This window comes from Mus musculus, chromosome 9 (genome assembly GCF_000001635.26).
Source record: "Mus musculus strain C57BL/6J chromosome 9, GRCm38.p6 C57BL/6J".
Lineage (NCBI taxonomy): Eukaryota > Metazoa > Chordata > Mammalia > Rodentia > Muridae > Mus > Mus musculus.
Genome location: NC_000075.6, coordinates 19,649,836 through 19,672,296, shown reverse-complemented (window position 1 = coordinate 19,672,296; position 22,461 = coordinate 19,649,836). Strand labels below are relative to the sequence as shown.

Sequence of the window (22,461 nt, the reverse complement as noted above, 5' to 3'; positions counted from 1 at the left end):
TCAAAACATCCAGGAAATACAGGACACAATGAGAAGACCAAACCTACAGATAATAGGAGTTGATGAGAATTGAAGATGAAGATATTCAACTTAAAGGGCCAGCAAATATCTTCAACAAAATTAGAGAAGAAAACTTCCCAAACATAAAGAAAGAGATGCCCATGATCATAAAAGAAGCCTACAGAACTACAAATAGACAGGACCAGAAAAGAAATTCCTCCCGACACATAATAATCAGAACAACAAATGCACTAAATAAAGATAGAATATTAAAAGCAGTAAGGGAGAAAGGTCAAGTAACATATAAAGGCAGGCCTATCAGAATTACACCAGACTTTTAACCAGAGACTATGAAAGCAAGAAGGGACTGGACAGATGTTATACAGACACTAAGAGAACACAAATGCCAGCCCAGGCTACAATACCCGGCCAAACTCTCAATTACCATAGATGGAAAAACCAAAGTATTCCACGACAAAACCAAATTCACACATTATCTTTCCAAGAATCCAGGCTTCAAAGGATAATAACAGAAACAAACTAATACAAAGAAGGAAATCACACCCTAGAAAAAGCAAGAAAGTAATCCCTCAACAAACCAAAAAGAAGACAGCCACAAGAACAGAATGCCAACTCTAATAACAAAAATAAAAGGTAGCAACAATTAATTTTCCTTAATATCTCTTAATATCAATGGACTCAATTCCCCCATAAAAAGGCATAGACTAACAGACTGGCTATACAAACAGGACCCAACATTCTGCTGCTTACAGGAAACCCATCTCAGGGAAAAAGACAGACACTACCTCAGCGTGAAAGGCTGGAAAACAACTTTCCAAGCAAACGGTCTGAAGAAACAAGCTGGAGTAGCCATTCTAATATCGAATAAAATCGACTTCCAACCCAAAGTTATCAAAAAAGACAAGGAGGGACACTTCATACTCATCAAAGGTAAAATCCTCCAAGAGGAACTCTCAATTCTCAATATATATGCTCCAAATGCAAGAGCAGCCACACTCATTAAAGACACATTAGTAAAGCTCAAAGCACACATTGCATGTCACACAATAATAGTGGGAGACTTCAACACACCACTTTCATCAATGGACAAATCATGGAAACAGAAACTAAACAAGGACACAGTGAAACTTACAGAAGTTATGACACAAATGGACTTAACAGATATCTACAGAACATTTTATCCTAAAACAAAAGGATATACTTTCTTCTCAGCACCTCATGGGACCTTCTCCAAAATTGACCATATAATTGGTCACAAAACAGGCCTCAACAGCTACAAAAATATTGAAATTGTCCCATGTATCCTATCAGACCACCATGGCCTAAGGCTGATCTTCAATAACAACATAAATAATGGAAAGCCAACATTCACGTTGAAAATGAACAACACCCTTCTCAATGATACCTTGGTCAAGGAAGGAATAAAGAAAGAAATTAAAGACTTTTTAGAGTTGAATGAAAATGAAGCCACAACATACCCAAACCTATGGGACACAATGAAAGCATTTCTAAGAGGGAAACTCATAGCTTTGAGTGCCTCCAAAAAGAAACTGGAGAGAGCACATACTAGCAGCTTGACAACACATCTAAAAGCTCTAGAAAAAAAGGAAGAAAATTCGCCCAAGATGAGTAGACGACAGGAAATAATCAAACTAAGGGGTGAAATCAACCAAGTGGAAACAAGAAGAATATTCAAAGAATTAACCAAACGAGGAGTTGGTTCTTGGAGAAAATCAACAAGAAAGATAAACGCTTAGCCAGACTCACTAGAGGGCACAGGGACAACATCCTAATTAACAAAATCAGAAATGAAAAAGGAGACATAACAACAGATCCTGAAGAAATCCAAAACACCATCAGATCCTTCTACAAAAGGCTATACTCAACAAAACTGGAAAACCTGGACAAAATGGACAAATTTCTAGACAAATACCAGGTACCAAAGTTAAAGCAGGATCAAATTAACGATCTAAACAGTCCCGTATCCCCTAAAAAAATAGAAGCAGTCATTAATAGTCTCCCAGCCAAAAAAAATCCCAGGACCAGATGGGTTTAGTGCAGATCTAAGAAGATCTAATTCCAGTTATGCACAAATTATTCCAAAAATAGAAGTAGAAGGAACTCTACCCAACTCTTTCTATGAATCCACAAAAACTCTTATACCTAAACCACAGGAAGGTCCAACAAATATAGAGAACTTCAGACCAATTTCTCTTATGAATATAGATGCAAAAATCCTCAATAAAATTCTCGCTAACCGAATCCAAGAACACATTAAAGCAATCATCCATCCTGACCAAGTAGGTTTTATTCCAAAGATGCAGGATGGTTTAATATACGGAAATCCATCAACATAATCCATTATATAAACAAACTCAAAGACAAAAACCACATGATCATCTCGTTAGATGCGGAAAAAGCATTCGACAAGATCCAGCACCCATACATTATAAAAGTCTTGGAAAGATCAGGAATTCAAGGCCCATACCTAAACATGATAAAAGTAATCTACAGCAAACCAGTAGCCAACATCAAAGTAAATGGTGAGAAGCTTGAAGCAATCCCACTAAATCAAGGACTAGACAATGCTGTCCACTCTCTCCATACCTATTCAACATTGTACTTGAAGTCCTAGCCGGAGCAATTCGACAACAAAAGGAGATCAAGGAGATACAAATTGGAATAGATGAAGTCAAAATATCACTTTTTGCAGATTATATGATAGTATATATAAGTGACCCTAAAAATTCCACCAGAGAACTCCTAAAACTGATAAACAGCTTCGGTGAAGTAGCTGGATATAAAATAAACTCAAACAAGTCAATGGCCTTTCTCTACACAAAGAATAAACAGGCTGAGAAAGAAATTAGGGAAACAACACCGTTCTCAATAGTCACAAATAATATAAAATACCTTGGTATGACTCTAACTAAGGAAGGGAAAGATCTGTATGATAAGAACTTCAAGTCTCTGAAGAAAGAAATTAAAGAAGATCTCAGAAGATGGAAAGATCTCCCATGCTCATGGATTGGCAGGATCAACATTGTAAAAATGGTTATCTTGCCAAAAGCAATCTACACATTCAATGCAATCCCCATCAAAATTCTAACTCAATTCTTCAATGAATTAGAAAGAGCAATCTGCAAATTCATCTGGAATAACAAAAAACCTAGGATAGCAAAAACTCTTCTCAAGGATAAAAGAACCTCTGGTGGAATCACCATCTCTGACCTAAAGCTTTACTACAGAGCAATTGTGATAAAAACTGCATGGTACTTGTGTAGTGACAGAGAAGTAGACCAAAGGAATAGAATTGAAGACCCAGAAATGAACCCACACACCTATGGTCACTTGATCTTCGACAAGGGAGCTAAAACCATCCAGTGGAAGAAAGACAGCATTTTCAACAAATGGTGCTGGCACAACTGGTTGTTATCATGTAGAAGAATGCGAATCGATCCATACTTATCTCCTTGTACTCTGGTCAAATCTAAGTGGATCAAGGAACTTCACATAAAACCAGAGACACTGAAACTTATAGAGGAGAAAATGGGGAAAAGCCTCAAAGATATGGGCATAGGGGGAAAATTCCTGAATAGAACAGCAATGGATTGCGCTGTAAGATCTAGAATTGACAAATGGGACCTCATGAAACTTCAAAGCTTCTGCAAGGCAAAAGATACCGTCAATAAGACAAAAAGATCACCAACAGATTGGGAAAGGATCTTTACCTATCCTAAATCAGATAGGGGACTAATATCCAATATATATAAAGAACTCAAGAAGGTGGACTCCAGAAAATCAAATAACCCCATTAAAAAATGGGGCTCAGAAGTGAACAAAGAATTCTCACCTGAGGAATACCGAATGGCAGAGAAGCACCTGAAAAAATGTTCAACATCCTTAATCATCAGGGAAATGCAAATCAAAACAACCCTGAGATTCCACCTCACACCAGTCAGAATGGCTAAGATCAAAAATTCAGGTGACAGCAGATGCTGGCGAGAATGTAGAGAAAGAGGAACACTCCTCCATTGTTGGTTGGATTGCAAGCTTGTACAACCACTCTGAAAATCAGTCTGGCGGTTCCTCAGAAAATTGGGCATAGTACTACCGGAGGATCCAGCAATACCTCTCCTGTGCGTATATCAAGAAGATGTCCCAACCGGTAAGAAGGACACATGCTCCACTATGTTCATAGCAGCCTTATTTATAATAGCCAGAAGCTGGAAAGAACCCAGATGCCCCTCAACAGAGGAATGGATACAGAAAATGTGGTACATTTACACAATGGAGTACTACTCAGCTATTAAAAAGAATGAATTTATGAAATTCCTAGGCAAATGGATGGACCTGGAGGGCATCATCCTGAGTGAGTAACCCAATCACAAAGGAACTCACACAATATGTACTCTCTGATAAGTGGATATTAGTCCAAAACTTAGGATACCCAAGATATAAGATACAATTTGCTAAACGCATGAAACTCTAGAAGAATGAAGACCAAAGTGTGGACACTGTGCCCCTTCTTAGAATTGGGAACAAAACACCCATGGAAGGAATTACAGAGACAAAGTTTGGAGCTGTGACAAAAGGATGGACCATCTAGAGACTGCCACATCCAGGGATCCACCCCAGAATCAGCTTCCAAACTCTGACACCATTGCATACACTAGCAAGATTTTGCTGAAAGGACTCAGATATAGCTGTCTCTTGTGAGACTATTCTGGGGCCTAGCAAATACAGAAGTGGATGCTCACAGTCAGCTAATGGATGGATCACAGGGCTCCCAATGGAGGAGCTAGAGAAAGTACCTAAGGAGCTAAAGGGATCTCCAACCCTATAGGTGGAACAACATTATGAATTAACCAGTACCCCAGAGCTCTTGACTCTAGCTGCATATGTATCAAAAGATGGCCTAGTCGGCCATCACTGGAAAGAGAGGCCCATTGGATACACAAACTTTATATGCCCCAGTAGACGGGATCGCCAGGGCCAAAAAAAATGGGAATGGGTAGGTAGGGAAGTGGTGGGGAGGGTATGGAGAACTTTTGGGATAGCATTGGAAATGTAATTGTGGAAAATACATATAAATAAATAAAAAAATATATTTTGCAATTTTATAATGAAGTTAAAGTGTTTGCGTTTGTAAAGACTCTGAGAATTTTTAAGTTTAAAAATATTTTATGTTGTGGTGTTAATATTAATGAGTGATCTTTGGGATGAACAAGGAAAGAAAAGTGTGGCTTAACAGTGATGTATTTGAATAATAATAATTCTGGTTAGTTTTATAACAACTTGACACAACCTAGAGTTATGTGAAAGGAGGGAACCTCAAATAAGAAAATGACTCCATAAGTTCAAGGTATACGACTTTTCTTCTTCTTCTTCTTCTTCTTCTTCTTCTTCTTCTTCTTCTTCTTCTTCTTCTTCTTCTTCTTCTTCTTCTTCTTCTTCTTCTTCTTCTTCTTTTTCGTTTTTAGAGGCAGGATTTCTCTGTACAGCTCTGGCTGTCCTGGAACTCACTCTGTAGACCAGGCTGGCCATGAACTCAGAAATCTGCCTGCCTCTGCCTCCCAAGTGCTGGGATTAAAGACATACACCACCACTTCCCAGCATAAGACATCTTAATTAGTGATTGGCTGAGGAAGTCCATTGTGGGTATTACTATTCCTGGGCTGGTGGTTCTGGGTTCTATGAGGAAGCCATCTGAGCAATACATTGGGAATGAGCCAGTTAGCATCTTTTCCCTCCAGGTTCCTGCCTGATTTGAGTTCCTGTCCTGAGTTCTTTCAGTGCTGGAGTATATGATGTGAAAGTGTAAGCCAAATAATTTCTTTCCTCCTCACATTGTTTTAGATCATAGTGTTTCTTTACAGCAACAAGAAATGATGACTAGGATATCTTTGGAGGTTTTCTTTTTTTCTTGGTTTTTCGAGACAGGGTTTCTCTGTATAGCCCTGCCTGTCCTGGAACTCACTTTGTAGACCAGGCTGGCCTTGAACTCAGAAATCCACTTGCTTCTGTCTCCCAAGTGCTGAGATTAAAGGTGTGTGCTGCCATGCCCGGCTCAGAGGTTCTTTATTTCATAATATTTTATCAAGGTTTTACTTTTTCTGCCCCCTTCCCGAAGGCCCTTTATGTATATATTATGCCTTCTAGTTCTCTCTCTCTCTCTCTCTCTCTCTCTCTCTCTCTCTCTCTCTGTGTGTGTGTGTTTTGTGTGTGTGAGATTCCCGTGTTTGCAAGTGTGTGACTCTGTGTCTTTATGTGTTTCTTCTGCTCATTCTTTGTCCCTTTAACTTCTGTTTTTGTCCTATTATGATTGTTTTTGTTTGATCATATTATTTATATTGATTTATTATATTAATCATACCATATTATATTACTTATTATTATACCTTAGATGCCTGATGGTTTTCTAAAATGTGACAGAAATGGGTGGTTCCTTATTGTCAGGGAGGCAGGTAGTAAGAGGGAGGATTTGGGACCAGAGTATTTATTGATAGGATTTTTCTTTCCCTCAGTGTCTTAGATAGAGGCCAGCTTATACCAGATTCAAAGTAAATAAAGCGGGTTTATTAGGAACCAGTTCTCTGGTGGGCTCACCAATCTTGCAGGTGGAGGTCAATGAAGTTGCCCATATGGGCTAAGAAGAAAGGGTTTTATAGAGGTTGGGCAAGTAGTTGATGTGTCTGCTAGGAGCTGGTACTGTGCCCATCCATGGTCAAAAACTAACCCCCTGTTTAGGCACTCTTGTGTGAGTTGCTGAAAATGTGGAAATGACGAATGCTGATGACATGCTAGGCCAGAGTGTTCTTTGAGTTAGAGAGTTTTCTCTATTCCGGTGGAGTTGAGAGAAGGATGGTAGATGAGGTTTCCCAACTTGTACATGAGTAAACAGGCATTCCAGCTTAACAACTATAGCTAGAATGCAGTGCATTAAAAATATTTTCAATAATTTTTAAAAGCAGCTATCACTTTTCAAATGACACTAACATTAAAAAATTCAATCTGTACCTATAAAGGGGAAATAGAAGGTATCATTTATGAAATGACATCAACAAAGCACAGAATGTCACCAAATTCCACATTAAGAACTAGAATTCAGAAATTTATAAAATTTGTATTTTTGTTTCTTGGATCTTAATCATCCCGCAAAGCTCAAGGTTTTAAGATTTGAGCCCTAATTGAATAGCCAGATGTAGGGCATTCTGGAAGTCTCCAGATTATAAAGATTCTGAGTTTATCAACTGGTTGATTTATGGGTATATGCATAATTAAGAAAAATACTGTCAGTTTGTAGAAACTATAGAATATAAGACATGATTGGGAAAGTGAGCTGTTTGGGTAGACCTTGTAAAGGTATTTTACACTCTCCAAGTTACTTTCTCTCTTTTTTTTTTTTTCTGGCAGGAAGTGAACAACTTGCTTCCTATAAGTCTTCTATCATTCTATGGAGCTGCACGATAGCATAAAAGCAATTGTTAGCTAGCCAAGAGCAGAAACTACAGAAAGAATACTACATAATCTTTCTTCCTTTATTTAAAAACTTTGTCACAAAAAAAACTTTAACACGTTTGTTTTCATTGTGTATAAACATTCAGTGTCTGCCCTTTATTCTGAATTCACTGGTAGATTCCATTAAATTTAAAAAAATATCTGTTTGATGTTTATTATAATTTAAACAATATATATAATTAATATATATATATATATATATATATATATATATATATATATATATATATATATATTCTTAGGTTTCTTACAGAACTCTTTAGGATCTTGATGTCAAAGTTATTATTTTTTCTTTTTTTTTAAATGGTTAGCATTGTAGAGATTCTAGAGCCAGAATGAATGAGCTGTTCCTAAGGGAAACAGGTACTCCAGAGGCCATATGCAAGAAGAAAATTAAGAAGAAAAAGTCTAATTGAACTGGACTGAGCCACTGGAGAAGGTGAATCTTCTATTTGGTTCAAACTCTATTCTCCCAGGGAAAACATAGAAGAATAAATCAGTTCCCTTGCTCCCAAGTATGAAACTATAGAAATACACAATCTAACAGTGATTTATTTAATGAGTGGTGAGATAAGTAATTCTCCAAATAATAGCTCTGTAACTATGTAAAGGGATAATAGCCCTGTTCAGGTATCATTTTCTCCCAGAAATTTCTAGAATCTTCTCTGCTGCTGGGCACATAATACTATCCATTGAGAAAATGGAATGATAGTAAAAGTCCAGTTTTCAGAATTTCCATGGTGGCATCAGAGCTTTGAAAAGAAAGTGATAAAGCAAAGGTAAGAAGGTCACCAAAGCTTCCACATGTGCAGATTCCTTATAGATTGTAAGACATATTGAGGTAGATAGATAGATAGATAGATAGATAGATTGATAGATGATAGATAGATAGATAGATAGATAGATAGATAGATAGATAGATAGATAGATAGATAGATAGATAAACTTGCACCGAATTCAAATAAACAGCAGTACAGGAATCTCCAAGCTCTACTATGCCCCACTGCCTTGTTTCTTTCTTGAGGTCTCAATTCTTTTCACTTTCCTCAAAGTTTTAGGGCCTCTTTTTTAAACTCTATTTACAAACTCATTTGAATGCATTCACCCAAGGGGACATTTTTGTGAGCATAGTCCTACACTCTTCAAAGAACAATGGAAGTTAAATGGTCCTCCCTGTTAATTGTGAGTATCCATAAAGTGTAGCTTAAAGTGTAGAAATACAAGATTATCACTCAGTAGTGAAGTTCTTCTCCTGGGTCCTATCTCCAGCATTGTAGTAGTACACAAAATTGAAATTATCCAGTTTTTTTTTCTAGAAAACTAAGTGGAAACTCCAGGAGAAGATTGTTGGTAAGTACTGAGTTATGAAATTGTTACGATATTCTAGGTTTGTAAGATACTGAGTGGATTTTCCCTTACTTTATAAAGTAGTTATTTTGTGGTTTTTTTGTTTACTTAAGTTATATCTAGTATCCAAGTCTCTATTTCTTCATTTCACAATCTCTCCTCTAACTTAAGCCTTTAAACTCCAAGTATTTTGCCTTTTATTTTCATATGACATGCATTTTACTACTCCTTTCCTTTAAGAGCTTTATATATTTCCTTTCAAGAATTCCTGTCTAGATTTATGGCCTCTACAAACATGCACCCATACAAAAATGCACGCACACACACACACACACACACACACACACACACACATCTAGGATACACAGATAAGATCACGGGAAACATGGAATATATCTTTGGAAATCTAATTAACAATATTTTGCAAATTCCATCTAATTTTTAATAATTGTATGATGAATAAAATTCTAGTACACAAATGCAAATTTTCATTTTCCTTTCATCAGTTGATAAATGCTGAGTCGATAAATGCTGAGTCTGCTTCTATTTCCTCGGTATTATGAATACAATAGAAATGTGCACTGGTATACACAGATCTTGGTGGTGGAATCTAGAGACTTTTAAGTATATGTAAAACTAGTGGAGCTGATATATATTGTTGTTCCATATTTAGTTGAGAAACTTCCACACTGATGTCCATAGTAGATGCTTAAGTTAAAGGTTTTGCTTTCCTCATGTTCTTTGTGAACATTTGCTTTCTTGGTGGTAGACAATATTACTGGGGAAGAGAAAGAATCTCAAAACAATCTTTTTTTTCCCACTTATTTTTTTTAATTAGGTATTTTCCTCGTTTACATTTCCAATGCTATCCCAAAAGTCCCCCATACCCACCCCCCCAACCCCCTACCCACCCACTCCCCCTTTTTGGCCCTGGCGTTCCCCTGTACTGGGGCAAAGTTTGCAAGTCCAAAGGGCTTCTCTTTCCAGTGATGGCTGACTAGGCCATCTTTTGATACATATGCAGCTAGAGTCAAGAGCTCCAGGGTACTGCTTAGTTCATATTGTTGTTCCACCTATAGGGTTGCAGTTCCCTTTAGCTCCTTGGGTACTTTCTGTAGCTCCTCCATTGGGGGCCGTGTGACCCATCCAATAGCTGACTGTGATCATCCACTTCTGTGTTTGCTAGGCCCCGGCATAGTGTCACAAGAGACAGCTATATCTGGGTCCTTTCAGCAAAATCTTGCTAGTGTATGCAATGGTGTCAGCGTTTGGAAGCTGATTATGGGATGGATCCCTGGATATGGCAATCACTAGATGGTCCATCCTTTCGTCACAGCTCCAAATTTTGTCTCTGTAACTCCTTCCATGGGTGATTCGTTCCCATTTCTAAGAAGGGGCAAAGTGTCCACACTTTGGTCTTCGTTCTTCTTGAGTTTCATGCGTTTAGCAAATTGTATCTTATATCTTGTGTATCCTAAGTTTCTGGGCTAATATCCACTTATCAGTGAGTACATATTGTGTGAGTTCCTTTGTGATTGGGTTACCTCACTCAGGTTGATGCCCTCCAGGTCCAACCATTTGCCTAGGAATTTCATAAATTCATTCTTTTTAATAGCTTGTACAACCACTCTGGAAATCAGTCTGGCGGTTCCTCAGAAAATTGGACATAGTACTACTGGAGGATCCCGCAATACCTCTCCTGGGCATATATCCAGAAGATGTCCCAACCGGTAAGAAGGACATATGCTCCACTATGTTCATAGCAGCCTTATTTATAATAGCCAGAAGCTGGAAAGAACCCAGATGCCCCTCAACAGAGGAATGGATACAGAAAATGTGGTACATTTACACAATGGAGTACTACTCAGTTATCAAAACAATCTTAATTTGGATTTTCAACAAGCTGATATGGAATTTCTTCAGGTTGAACAATTACTGTTCCTAACATAGTTAAGAATCTTATTGCTAAACTGATTCACATGGATCTTGACCAGAACTACTGAAAGCAAGCCAAAGACTATATTTGTATCTCTTAAAGCTTCAAAAAGACAGAAAGCACCAAAGATTCTTCTTTTTAAGACAGTGTCTATGGCTAAGCTCAAAATTGTTATTCGCCTACTTTAGCCTCCCAAATTATCTGCTACATATGTATGGGGAGCCATTGACTGGCCCATATCTACTCTTTGGTTGGTGGTTTAGTCCATCAGAGCTCTGAGGGATCCAGTTAATTAGTACTGTTGTTCTTCATATGGGGTTGCAATCCCCTTCAGCTCCTTCTGCCATTTGCCTAACTCTTCTATTTCATTCCCTATGCTCAGTCCACTGATTGGCTGTATATGCATCTGTCTTATTTAGGTGCTGGCAGAGCCTCTCAGAGGAAAGCCATACCAGGCTTCTATCTGCAAGCACATCTTGGTGTCAGCAATAATATCAGGGGTTGGTGTCTGTGAATGGAATAGATCAGACAGTGGGGAAGCCTCTGGATGGCCTTTCCGTCAGTCTTTGCTCCATTATTGTCCCTGCTCACTTGCCTTTCTATCCACAGTCCTATTATATGGCCTGATATGCACTGTTGAATCCAATAATAGACAGTTAAGAAAAGGAGGAAGAGATAAAGTGTCAATATACATCCCACCCAATATCTAAAGGCTTTCTCAATCAGGAGAAATGTTCTTCATGAGGGTTGAAAGTAAGACCATGAATGTTGCAAAGGACATTTTAATCCAAAGGAAGAAAAATCTTATATAATTCATGGATAAAATTGAAGACAGTCATACTGATACTGAGAAATTCCATCACAACCCAGAAATTAGTATCTAATCATAAACTAAGGCCTTCAAAATGAAATAAATTTAGATAAACTGTCATGCCCTTTATGCTCAACTGAAAATCGTAATATATGCACCTCTCTTTTTGGCTAAACAGGTTTTCAGAATGGGTTTTGTTGTTTGTTTGTGTGATGTGTTTTGTTGTTGTTTGTTTGTTTGCTTGCTTCTATGATGCTAAGGATTGAACTCAAAGCCATACACACGCTGAATACCCAGAAATACTAAGCTACACGTCTAGCACTACTAAAGTGTTTTGTGAATAATAATGGCCTCAGTGGGAGAGGATACTCTTAGCCCAGCAGAGACCTGATATGTCAGGGTGGTGGTGGGGAACCCAGAGGGGGTCCACCCTTTCAGGGGACAAAGGGAGGGATTGTTGGAGAAGGTGATCAAGAGGAGGGGTAGTGAGCAGGATGTAAAGCAAATAAATGAAGATGAAATTTTAAAACAAAGTAAAAATTGCCTCCAACTTTGAATGTAGAAAGGAACTAGCTGAAGTGTAGAACTGTCATTCACTGAACAGATATTTGTAGAATAAGTAATTTTTATAGCCATTTTTCTGTATTTGGAGATATGGGATGACTTTATATCTGTGGCTCTTTTAGTCCCTTCTATGAAGTGCTACAGTATTTCTGTAAAATTTCATACTCTTGTCTGTATATATTAAATAACTTTTAGGTGACATATAACCTATTAATATAATGTAAACATTATGGTAGTTTTACTATGATTTTAAGGAACAAGAAAAATATCTATTACAAAAGAAGAAATATTATATTACATATAATATATAACATATATTGTATATATGTTGTTTATGGTTGTTTGTTTCTACAGAGCTAAGGATTGAACTCAAAGTCATATACATGCTGAGTACCCAATAACACCTAGCTACATCTCTAGCCCTACTAAAGGTTTTGTGAATAAGAATGGCTTCAGTGGGAGAATATGCACATACATTTCCACCCCCACATATACATGTGTATGATATATATTATACATATCTCACATACACACACACACACACATACACACATCTATCTGTCTGTCTGTCTAATCTATTTCAGGGCTTTTTCATTTTTATTTTTCTTGGAAATATAGCTATGAGAAGCCCAGGCTACTTCATATCTGAGATCCTCCTTCATTTATTTCAGTACTGCAATTATCAAAATGTATTATCATGGTTGTCTGTTTTTCTTTTCTTGTTTTAGATTTTAATTTTTGTTTTATTTTGTATTTCTTCTCAAATCACTGAAGATCAAAATGAAGCCATGTGCATGATAAGCAAATGAGATACTTTTGATGTGTTGTGTATGGTATCCATGAAATATAGCATTCATTGTTTAATATTATATGCAGTGCAGGAAATATGACATGAAATAAAGAAGACACAGTTGCTTGAGTATAAGAATAATATAAAAATGCAAGGAAAATGTAACTGTATGATGGAGCTTTTGAATTGATCTTTGGGGTTAGGCATATTATGACGTAGTTAGACAGATGAATTAGAGAGGACTGACATCTTCTGCATAACAATAGTGAGATTTCCTAATTTTCAAAATATCCTTCTTTGAATCAAATGAAACAAGATAGTCTGGCAAAAGCACAAGTTAATAAAATATTTTCAAATTCTACAACCAATAGTTGCTTGTCCTTTATTTTCCTGGGACTCTAAGAGGCATTTACTACAAAGCAGAGGGGAAATGTTCATGAAAACGGGTTCTGTCTCAGAAATTATTTAGAAGATATCATTTACTGTAAACCAGGAAAGTTGCAATGGACAAGGCATTGTGGGTAGTGGTGAAAACAGCAGTCTGGGGCTGTAAAGCAAGGAAAAACTGGGATAAAATATTATACTCCATGAATGACTTTGTAATGAATGATACATTCATTGTAACTATGTTTGCTTATTTCCAGGTAAAGACTGCAAATTTTATCGAGCAAGAAAACATCACAGCTACTTCAATATTCATCCTTCTGGGACTTTCAAAAGAAACTGATATCCAGCCTCTTGTATTTGGGCTGTTCCTTTTCATTTACCTGGTCTGCATCACAGGAAATATGCTTATCATCCTGATCATTACCTCTGATGCCCACCTCCAGACTCCAATGTATTTCTTTCTTTCTAACCTATCTTTTACAGACATTTGCTTCATATCCACCACAGTCCCCAAGATGTTAGTGAACATCCAGACACAGAATAAATCCATAACATATGAAGGCTGCCTTGCTCAGATGTATTTTTTCATGTTTTTTTCTGGATTGGATAGTTTGTTACTGACTGTAATGGCGTATGACCGGTTTGTGGCCATATGTCACCCCTTGCACTACATGATTGTCATGAGCCCTCACTTGTGTGTTAGTCTACTTCTACTGTCTTGCCTAATCTGCCTGGCCTATTCATTGTTGCAAACTTTATTTTTTTTTTCCATTTTTTATTAGGTATTTAACTCATTTACATTTCCAATGCTATACCAAAAGTCCCCCATATCCACCCACCCCCACTCCCCTGCCCACCCACTCCCCCTTTTTGGCCCTGGTATTCCCCTGTACTGGGGCATATAAAGTTTGCAAGTCCAATGGGCCTCTCTTTCCAGTGATGGCCGACTAGGCCATCTTTTGATATATATGCAGCTAGAGTCAAGAGCTCCGGGGTACTGGTTAGCTCATAATGTTGTTCCACCTATAGGGTTGCAGATCCCTTTAGCTCCTTGGCTACTTTCTCTAGCTCCTCCATTGGGAGCCCTATGATCCATCCATTAGCTGACTGTGAGCATCCACTTCTGTGTTTGCTGGGCCCCGGCATAGTCTCACAAGAGACAGCTACATCTGCGTCCTTTCAATAAAATCTTGCTAGTGTATGCAATGGTGTCAGCGTTTGGATGCTGATTATGGGGTGGATCCCTGGCTATGGCAGTCTCTACATGGTCCATCCTTTCATCTCAGCTCCAAACTCCGTCTCTGTAACTCCTTCCATGGGTGTTTTGTTCCCAAATCTAAGGAGGGGCATAGTGTCCACACTTCAGTCTTCATTCTCCTTGAGTTTCATGTGTTGCAAACTTTAATGTTTTTGAGGGTGTCTTTCTGTAAGAAAACAGAAATACCCCACTACTTCTGTGAACTTGCTCAGATTCTCAAGCTTGCCTGCTCAGACACATATGCCAATGATATCCTGCTTTACTGTGTAACTGGTTTACTAGGTATTATTCCTCTGTCTGGGATTCTTTTTTCATATTCTAAAATTATCAACTCTATAGTGGGCATTTCATCTGCTAGGGGTAAGTATAAAGCCTTTTCTACTTGTGGCTCTCATCTTTCAGTGGTCTCATTGTTCTATGGCACAGGCCTTGGGGTCTACCTTACTTCTCAAATGTCCTATAAATCCAGAGAGGGTTCAATAGCCTCGGTGATGTATACTGTGGTTACTCCTATGCTAAACCCTTTCATCTACAGCCTGAGGAACAAGGACTTGAATCAGGCTCTTAGAAGATTTTTTCACAGCACAGGAGACAGGTTTCGGTAGATAATAGAATCAAGAGGGGTGATGATAAGAGTATTTTAGCACGTTACATTCTTCTATAGTCTTAAGACACAGAGAAGAAATATTACTCTGAAGTACAAGAATAAAATATTTTAAGACAATAGATATAATAGAAACAACAAAGTGAATCGTGAGTAGTCAGTAACTAGATTCCTTATGCAAATAATTTCAACTATATATACTTACAAGAATGGCGAGGGACAAGAATGAAAATACAGCCAGTAAAAAGAGAGATATGACATATACCTATACATCATTGGCTCAACTCCTTAAGTTACTGACTCCATGACAATGCTTACTGGATGTTTTCTTTGGTCTTTGTCAGGGAAAATAACTATATTAAAAATGTCTCAAAATGACTTTTCTTTTTCCCCACAAAATATATTTACTGAGGCTTGCTTTGGTTATTATTATTAGTCAAGATGGTGTAGCTCTGTGGCAGGGCTTCTGTACACTGTGTATTGTATACATAGTCCCTGAGTTTGCTCTGTAGTACTTCAAAATAAGAAAGTAGAGTGATTGTTAATCATCTACAGTGAGAATCCCATTGGCATTTTGCTTTAAGAAAAAATTCTAGGGCTGGAGCCAGTAAAAGTCTCTCTCTCTCTCTCTCTCTCTCTCTCTCTCTCTCTCTCTCTCTCTCTCTCTCTCTCTCTCTCACACACACACACACACACACACACACACAATATAAATTCATATATATCAGCATGTTCTAATAGATATGAAACAAAAGCACAAACTGCCTACAAGTCAAAAAGTGGAGGCAGAAAAATCAGGAATCAAGTCAGCCTGAACTTCATAGCAGTAAATAAAACATACAAAACAATTTGCTCAATATATTGTCCTGGCCTAGCTACACTTTCTCAAATCTTCACATTTGGTTCCATTTCGCAACATGAAACAGAAGTTGCCTTGCACTTATTAACTTACAAGAGCTGTGATTACCTACAGAAGATCAAGCCAGTTAACATTCCAGCATGGATTGGGGAGGGACTTTTGAGTCTCTACCCCAAATTTCAGAGCTATTGACATATTATGGAGAGTTGTGGCCAGGGCAGTTTTCCTCTTTCTTTGGTGGTTCAGGCATTAAATCTTTGCCCATGTCTAGGTGACCCCATGTGCATGTATGTAATACTATGTGAAGTCAATGGGTTATTTTTAAAGAGATTTGCATGTGTGCGGAAGACATGTAGGGGAGGACTTTTTGGTGTGACTAAGACAGAGGAGTTGAGGATAGTCTAATCAAGATATAATTTACAAATGTATGACATTGTCAAATAATAAAATATGTTTAAAAGTGTAACTTAAAGAGCCCCATACAAGGATTCCCCTATACCAACGAGCTGAAAGCATCTTCTACATATGTCTTTAACATCATAGGGGAATGCTCTGGAACTTAGATCACAAAACTAAAAAAGTTACCTTGAGTTGGCTTGAGTAATGCTGAATCATCCATTTGATGAGAAGTGGGAATAAACTTGGGCAAATTCAGAAGTTTTACTTGTATCTTTACCATTTATTAAAAAAAATTCTGACTCTTGGCAATAATTACTGGATTGAATAGAGGATCAGCATATATAACTAACATACAGACAACTGGTAAGTGGCAGGCATTTGTGTGTGTGTGTGTGTGTGTGTGTGTGTGTGTGTGTGTGTGTATAAACACAGTATTTGTTGATCCCCCTCGTCCTTGTCAATAAAGGGGTGTGTGTGTTCTAATGGCAAACCTTCCACTTCTGAAAGCGCACCCAGCTACAAGAAACACCTGAGAGTAAGACATAAACTGACTGGCCCTCAGGAGTTTTATTCGGTGCAATAATATCTTACCCTTTATACACAGATCTCTAGCATTGGTACCTGATTTGAAATTGGAGGGGTGTGTGTTGGAGGGTGTGTCCAAGATGTAGACCCTCATAAGCATGGATCAGTAGTGAATTGCCACCATTATTTTTCACTTTCTGTTTTCAAAGTTATTACTATACTACAAGGTTTATGAACTCTATGGGTATTTTGAGGCCAGATCACATTCTCTTCCCATGTGGTGCAGGCTTCTCTGAGGATTACTCTATGATATTTAGACATTTACATAGTTTTTAGTCTCAATTCATTTTATGACATTAACATATGCTCTTCTCCCATTAAGTCATGGCTATTTACCCAAAATATCTTTAGAGTACTCTCAGAATAAAATCTCCTTTGGTAATAACTACTGATCTATCATGAACCAGAAGCCAAGAAAAGGGACAATTAGAAAAAAAACAAAAAACAAAAAACAGGCTCAGAAGATGTACAAACAAAAGATCCAAAACAGAAATTAAGATATTGGCTTCTAGTTAGGAATCCTTGCCTGGAGAAGGGCTGAGATTCAGAAATAATGCCAAAGTGTTACAGAATTAATGTGCCTTCCAAGTGAGAAATCACTTTTAGAATCTAAGAGCTTAAGATAAAAAAAATAATAGTAGCATATGACTACTTCTGGTTAGAACACTGGCTAAAAGAACTAATTCTGGCATAAAAGAATACCAGCCTTGGAAAAAAAAGTTAACCAGCATATGTAGGCCTTAGTGTTACACATTCCACATATGAAATTATCTGTAAACCTCTTTCATATCTCAGTCCCATACTAAACATTGAGCAGAGTAGTTTAAAGAGAAATAGGGTCTGAAACTGTCAGCTTAACCAAGTGGAACATTGATACAAGAAAGATATTGCTAGAATTACTTCTGAAACACACCAGTGCCACTCTTTTCAAATCCTTGTTATGTAGAGCCAGCTTGTCCACCTTCAGGCAGAATTTTGCTTTTCCTGAACCAGGACAAAATGGCAGAAAAAGAAATAAAAATGTTGTCATCCTACACTTCCCCCCTTAATCTGAAAGTCAGTCTTGCCTTCTTCTATTATGGGAATTGACTAGAGGCAAATATTAGTGATTAAACATTAGAAGAAACATTTACTCAGCAACCCCAATCTTTAATTATGGTACATAATTCTCTTACACTTTCTAAAAAGCCTGGCTAAAATAATACTTATCTTCCAGTCATATGAAGGAAATGCTCCTATAACTAAATTCTACGTTTTGTAACAAGCCCTAATAAAGATTTCACCCTGTATTGAAATAATATTTTTAATATAATATATTCTAATTATCATTTTCCCACCCTGTATTCCTTCCAGCCTGTGCTCATATCTGAATCCACCCACATTCTGGCATATAAGGAATGATATAATAATATAAAAATATTGGAATAGGACAAAACAAATAAACAGAAAACAGAAAAAAGCCCAAGAAAAGACACAAGAAACAGCTATAGATTAAGAAAACCACCTATTTGTGTATTCAGGAGCCCCTCTCCCCCCTAAAAGGTACAAAACTAGAAAAATACAATATATATGTATCCTGCTTTGTAGTAGCTATTCTCATCGCAGTCTACCATAAACCAGTTTGTTTACATTATGCATGTCCAAGTAAGAGTGAATAATTTTACTGAGATACCTTTGGCATATAAGAAATTCCACATAAGTTTTTAACATCTCTATACCCATAAAACCATGACTTCTATTAAGATGATCTCCATAAGTTCTGTGATTTGCCTATTATTCCTCCCCATTGTTCCATTGTTCTCTAGCAAACCTACCATTTGATTGAGTATAAGCAGATTATGCTTCTGTGCTGGCTTTTGTTTATATATATATATATATATACATATATATATATATATATACACACACACACACACACACACACACACACACACACACATACATATGCGCCTAGTCAGGATATTGTGAGACAAAGAAGTTTCAAAGATGTTGAATGAGTTTTCTGTTTCAGAATATGCATTAAGCCAATCTTTGGGGCTTATAAAATTATTCTGCTCCAGAAATAAAGATAAACCAGTAACATTCACTAAATATCAATTTTGAGACCCTTAAGGCATGAACTGGTTAATAGGAGGGTTTCAATTGCTTTGCCAAGGTATTAAAGCATTAAGTCTTGTGAAATATGCAGGTTCTGGCCTCCTAGACAATTCTACCTGCTTAGCATCACTTGCCAAGTTTCCTTCCAATTCCCAAGATAACCTACATAACAGTCTCCAAATTCTGGACTCCAATTAAGTGTTTCTGCAGATCTGCTCGTTTGGCCTGTGGGTTCCACCAGAGAATCATATGAATCTATATATAGGATGAACAAGAAAATGAGTTTCTGAGGCTGGCCTCCCCTTCTTCACTGAAAAACATTGAGGTTTTCCCAAACACAATCCAGCAGAGAAGCCTGATCTGCTTATACTCAAGCAAATGGTTGGTCTAGGAACAAGGAGGTACAATAATAGGCAAATCACAAACCTTTTTGTTTTTTAATCTTAATGGTGGTGATGGTTCTATGGGCACAGAGATGTTAAAACTTATATGTAATTTCTTATATGCCAAAGGTGTCTCAGTAAAACTATGTACTCTTACTTAGACGTTCATAATGTAAACAAAATGGTTTAAGGTAGACTGCAATAATAGCTACTACCAAGCTGGGGTAGACTGATTACTGCCTGCTTGAAACTTGGGGTTACACGTCAGCATTGTGTGACTGGGCATATAGACATGGGCTTGTCACCTTGGGACTTGAGAAGTGAGGGTAAAGGATCCAAAGTTCATGAACATCCTCTCCTCCTCAGCTACAAGTTGATCTTTCTTTAGAAAAGAAAAAATAAAACCTTCCTCTATCTATACTACTTCCAGGAAACTGAATAGAGAACCATTCTGCAGTCATTCATGTGAGTGGATGACTGACGGGGTATAAACAAAGTGACAGTAACAAACATCTGAATAGCAAATGTAGCTTGTTGTATTCTGTAGCTCTTAAGCAAAACGTTAAGAATCAGAGACCACACTAGCACTAGCACACTAATATGATGTGCAAGCCCCCACATCGTTCTAGCTTTACATTGTAGTTCTTTCCTTATTTACACCAATAATGTGATTTCCTTAAAATCTTCCTGTATCTTTGCATTCAACACTGGGATACTTATTTAACTCTTTCTGTTATTGGTTGACTTTTTTGTTTTCACCAATACTGGTGAATGAACCTCAACACTGGCATACTTATTCAACTATTTCTATTATTGATTGACTTGGTTTTTGTTTGTTTTCACCAGTACTGGTGAATGAACCCAGAGACACATGCATGCTAGGAAAGTGCTTAAAATACTTATTCTTCAGCCATTTCTCTTTAATTTTAATAAGCCTTCTACACACAATGTTTTCATCACCTTTCCATGGGTCTGACATCCCCAAGTTCAACATCTTCTCTGTTGAGTCTCCTGGGTGCTTCCTCAGAGTTAACCTGTTGGCATCGTTTTCCCTGCCCTTTACTCAGTTAAGGATAAGGCAATGCTTCATTAGACTATCTTTCCCCAAAGTTAAGTGTAAAGAATCTCAGTGTGTGCTCATCCCAACGTCCCAAGAGAAGCAAAAAGTTCAGCTTGACTAAGAGACTAATTTTACACAAGGCAGAGGGGTTATGCTGGAGAGGTCTCAGGAATTAAAAAAACACAGCAAGACTATATTAGTCCTCAATTAGATGTTCCCCCTTGAGCAAACATGTACCTTGTTTTGAGAATTGGCAGGGAAGAGCAATGAGATGCAAGAGCCCTGAGCCACTTATATACCCGTGAGAATTCATTAGCCTAGCCTGCCCTTACTGACGTGAGGAAGGGAAGAATCAGGCACAAGGGAGAAGCAGTACTGCACTCCCAAGTCTCCTAATTAAACAAAAGCTGAGAAAGTTTTTTTCTTTCATTAGGTCAAGCCTCTGGGATATGCACTATTTTCTCTAACATTAGGCAAGAACCAGTAAGTGACAGTAGTTCTTTCACTAATGAATTTGGTAAACTTTTGACTGAGGGTCACTAAATAGTGAGCACTTTCATTCAGGGAGAAACAATTATCTGCCCAGATACGTGTACTCAAGAACTGTGATAGAATGTTCAGTATTGAAGAGGGCAGAAAGGGACTCCAGACAAAAGAGAATTGTGTGTTAAAACTCCTGCCCACCACACAATAGCCCAAATACTCTACTAACTGAAGGACATGAAGATCAACTGTGAACACTTGCTTGTCTTTCATTTCCAGTTAGTAGACTGGGCCTCCATCTTTTCCTTTCATGTAAATGGTGAATGACATTCTTGCACAGTTCTTTGATAGAGACCAGATTAACTCACAAAACGAACCCAAGTCTGTCATTTTCTTCCTATCGTATTTTAGTAAAGATCATTTCAGGGGAGGTCAGAATTTGTCTGAAAAGTTTGCATACTTATTTGAGATGCCCACTAAATTCATTTTAATATTGGCTTATATTCTGAAACCAAAATAGTTGGTGATGCAAAACTAAAAAGACTACACATTGCTTAAACTGAAGGTTGGTTTTTTGAAGGTACAGTACTTACCCAGTATGCCTACAGCCCAGGGTTCTATCTCTAGCATCAGGAAAAGGTAAGGGAGTTATAGATTCGGGTGCTTTTAAAAACAGCAAGGAAATCCAAGTTTTACATGGTTAAGCAAACCTTTTGTAGTCTCTGCAACAACAGATTGAAACAAATATAGAACTACAGAGAGCTGGCATTTCTCTGTCATAGCAAAATAAAGATATATACCATTATTCAACAGGCATAACAAGCCCTCTTCCTACTTGAAGTATTTAAAAAGACTATGAAGCTAAAATGCAGCTATTTCCTGAGGACTTCTGTGTAACAACATTGCCTGAAAAGGCAAGTCAGCCAGGCATTATCTACTACCCATAGCAGAGATTTAACATTCTAGATCTTAGATGTTAGCCCTTATGTTGCCTTTCCTCAGCATGTATCATTATGTTGCTATGTATATCTGCTTGTATTATAAACCCAAAAGCATATTGTAGATTCATGTACACATGACATCAGATATCTTCTGGCCTCCATCCCCATGCACAAACATACCAGAAGTCTTAGGATGCATTGAGATTGCTACTTTGTTTCTGACTGATGATAGGTTTAAAGGGATGTACTTTATTGAGATGTACTCCTGCAGTAACCTGGAGTCTATCTATACACAGCTGTCAAAAGCATAACACATCAACTTGAAATGTCACATGAATACTTGATTTAAAGTACTTAAAAATCTGTATCTAATAGGATACCAATTAAATCTGTACATAAAGGTATCAGTGATTAG

At 37.6% G+C, this 22,461-nt stretch overlaps 1 pseudogene across 1 annotated transcript; it reads left to right on the top strand.

Moving 5' to 3' along the window:
• The first annotated feature begins 13,616 nt into the window (after positions 1-13,616).
• On the top strand, positions 13,617-15,258 carry Olfr856-ps1 (olfactory receptor 856, pseudogene 1; annotated as a pseudogene). Its single transcript, NR_033621.1, has one exon. The product of NR_033621.1 is annotated as an olfactory receptor 856, pseudogene 1 (transcript).
• The last annotated feature ends 7,203 nt before the right edge of the window (positions 15,259-22,461 follow it).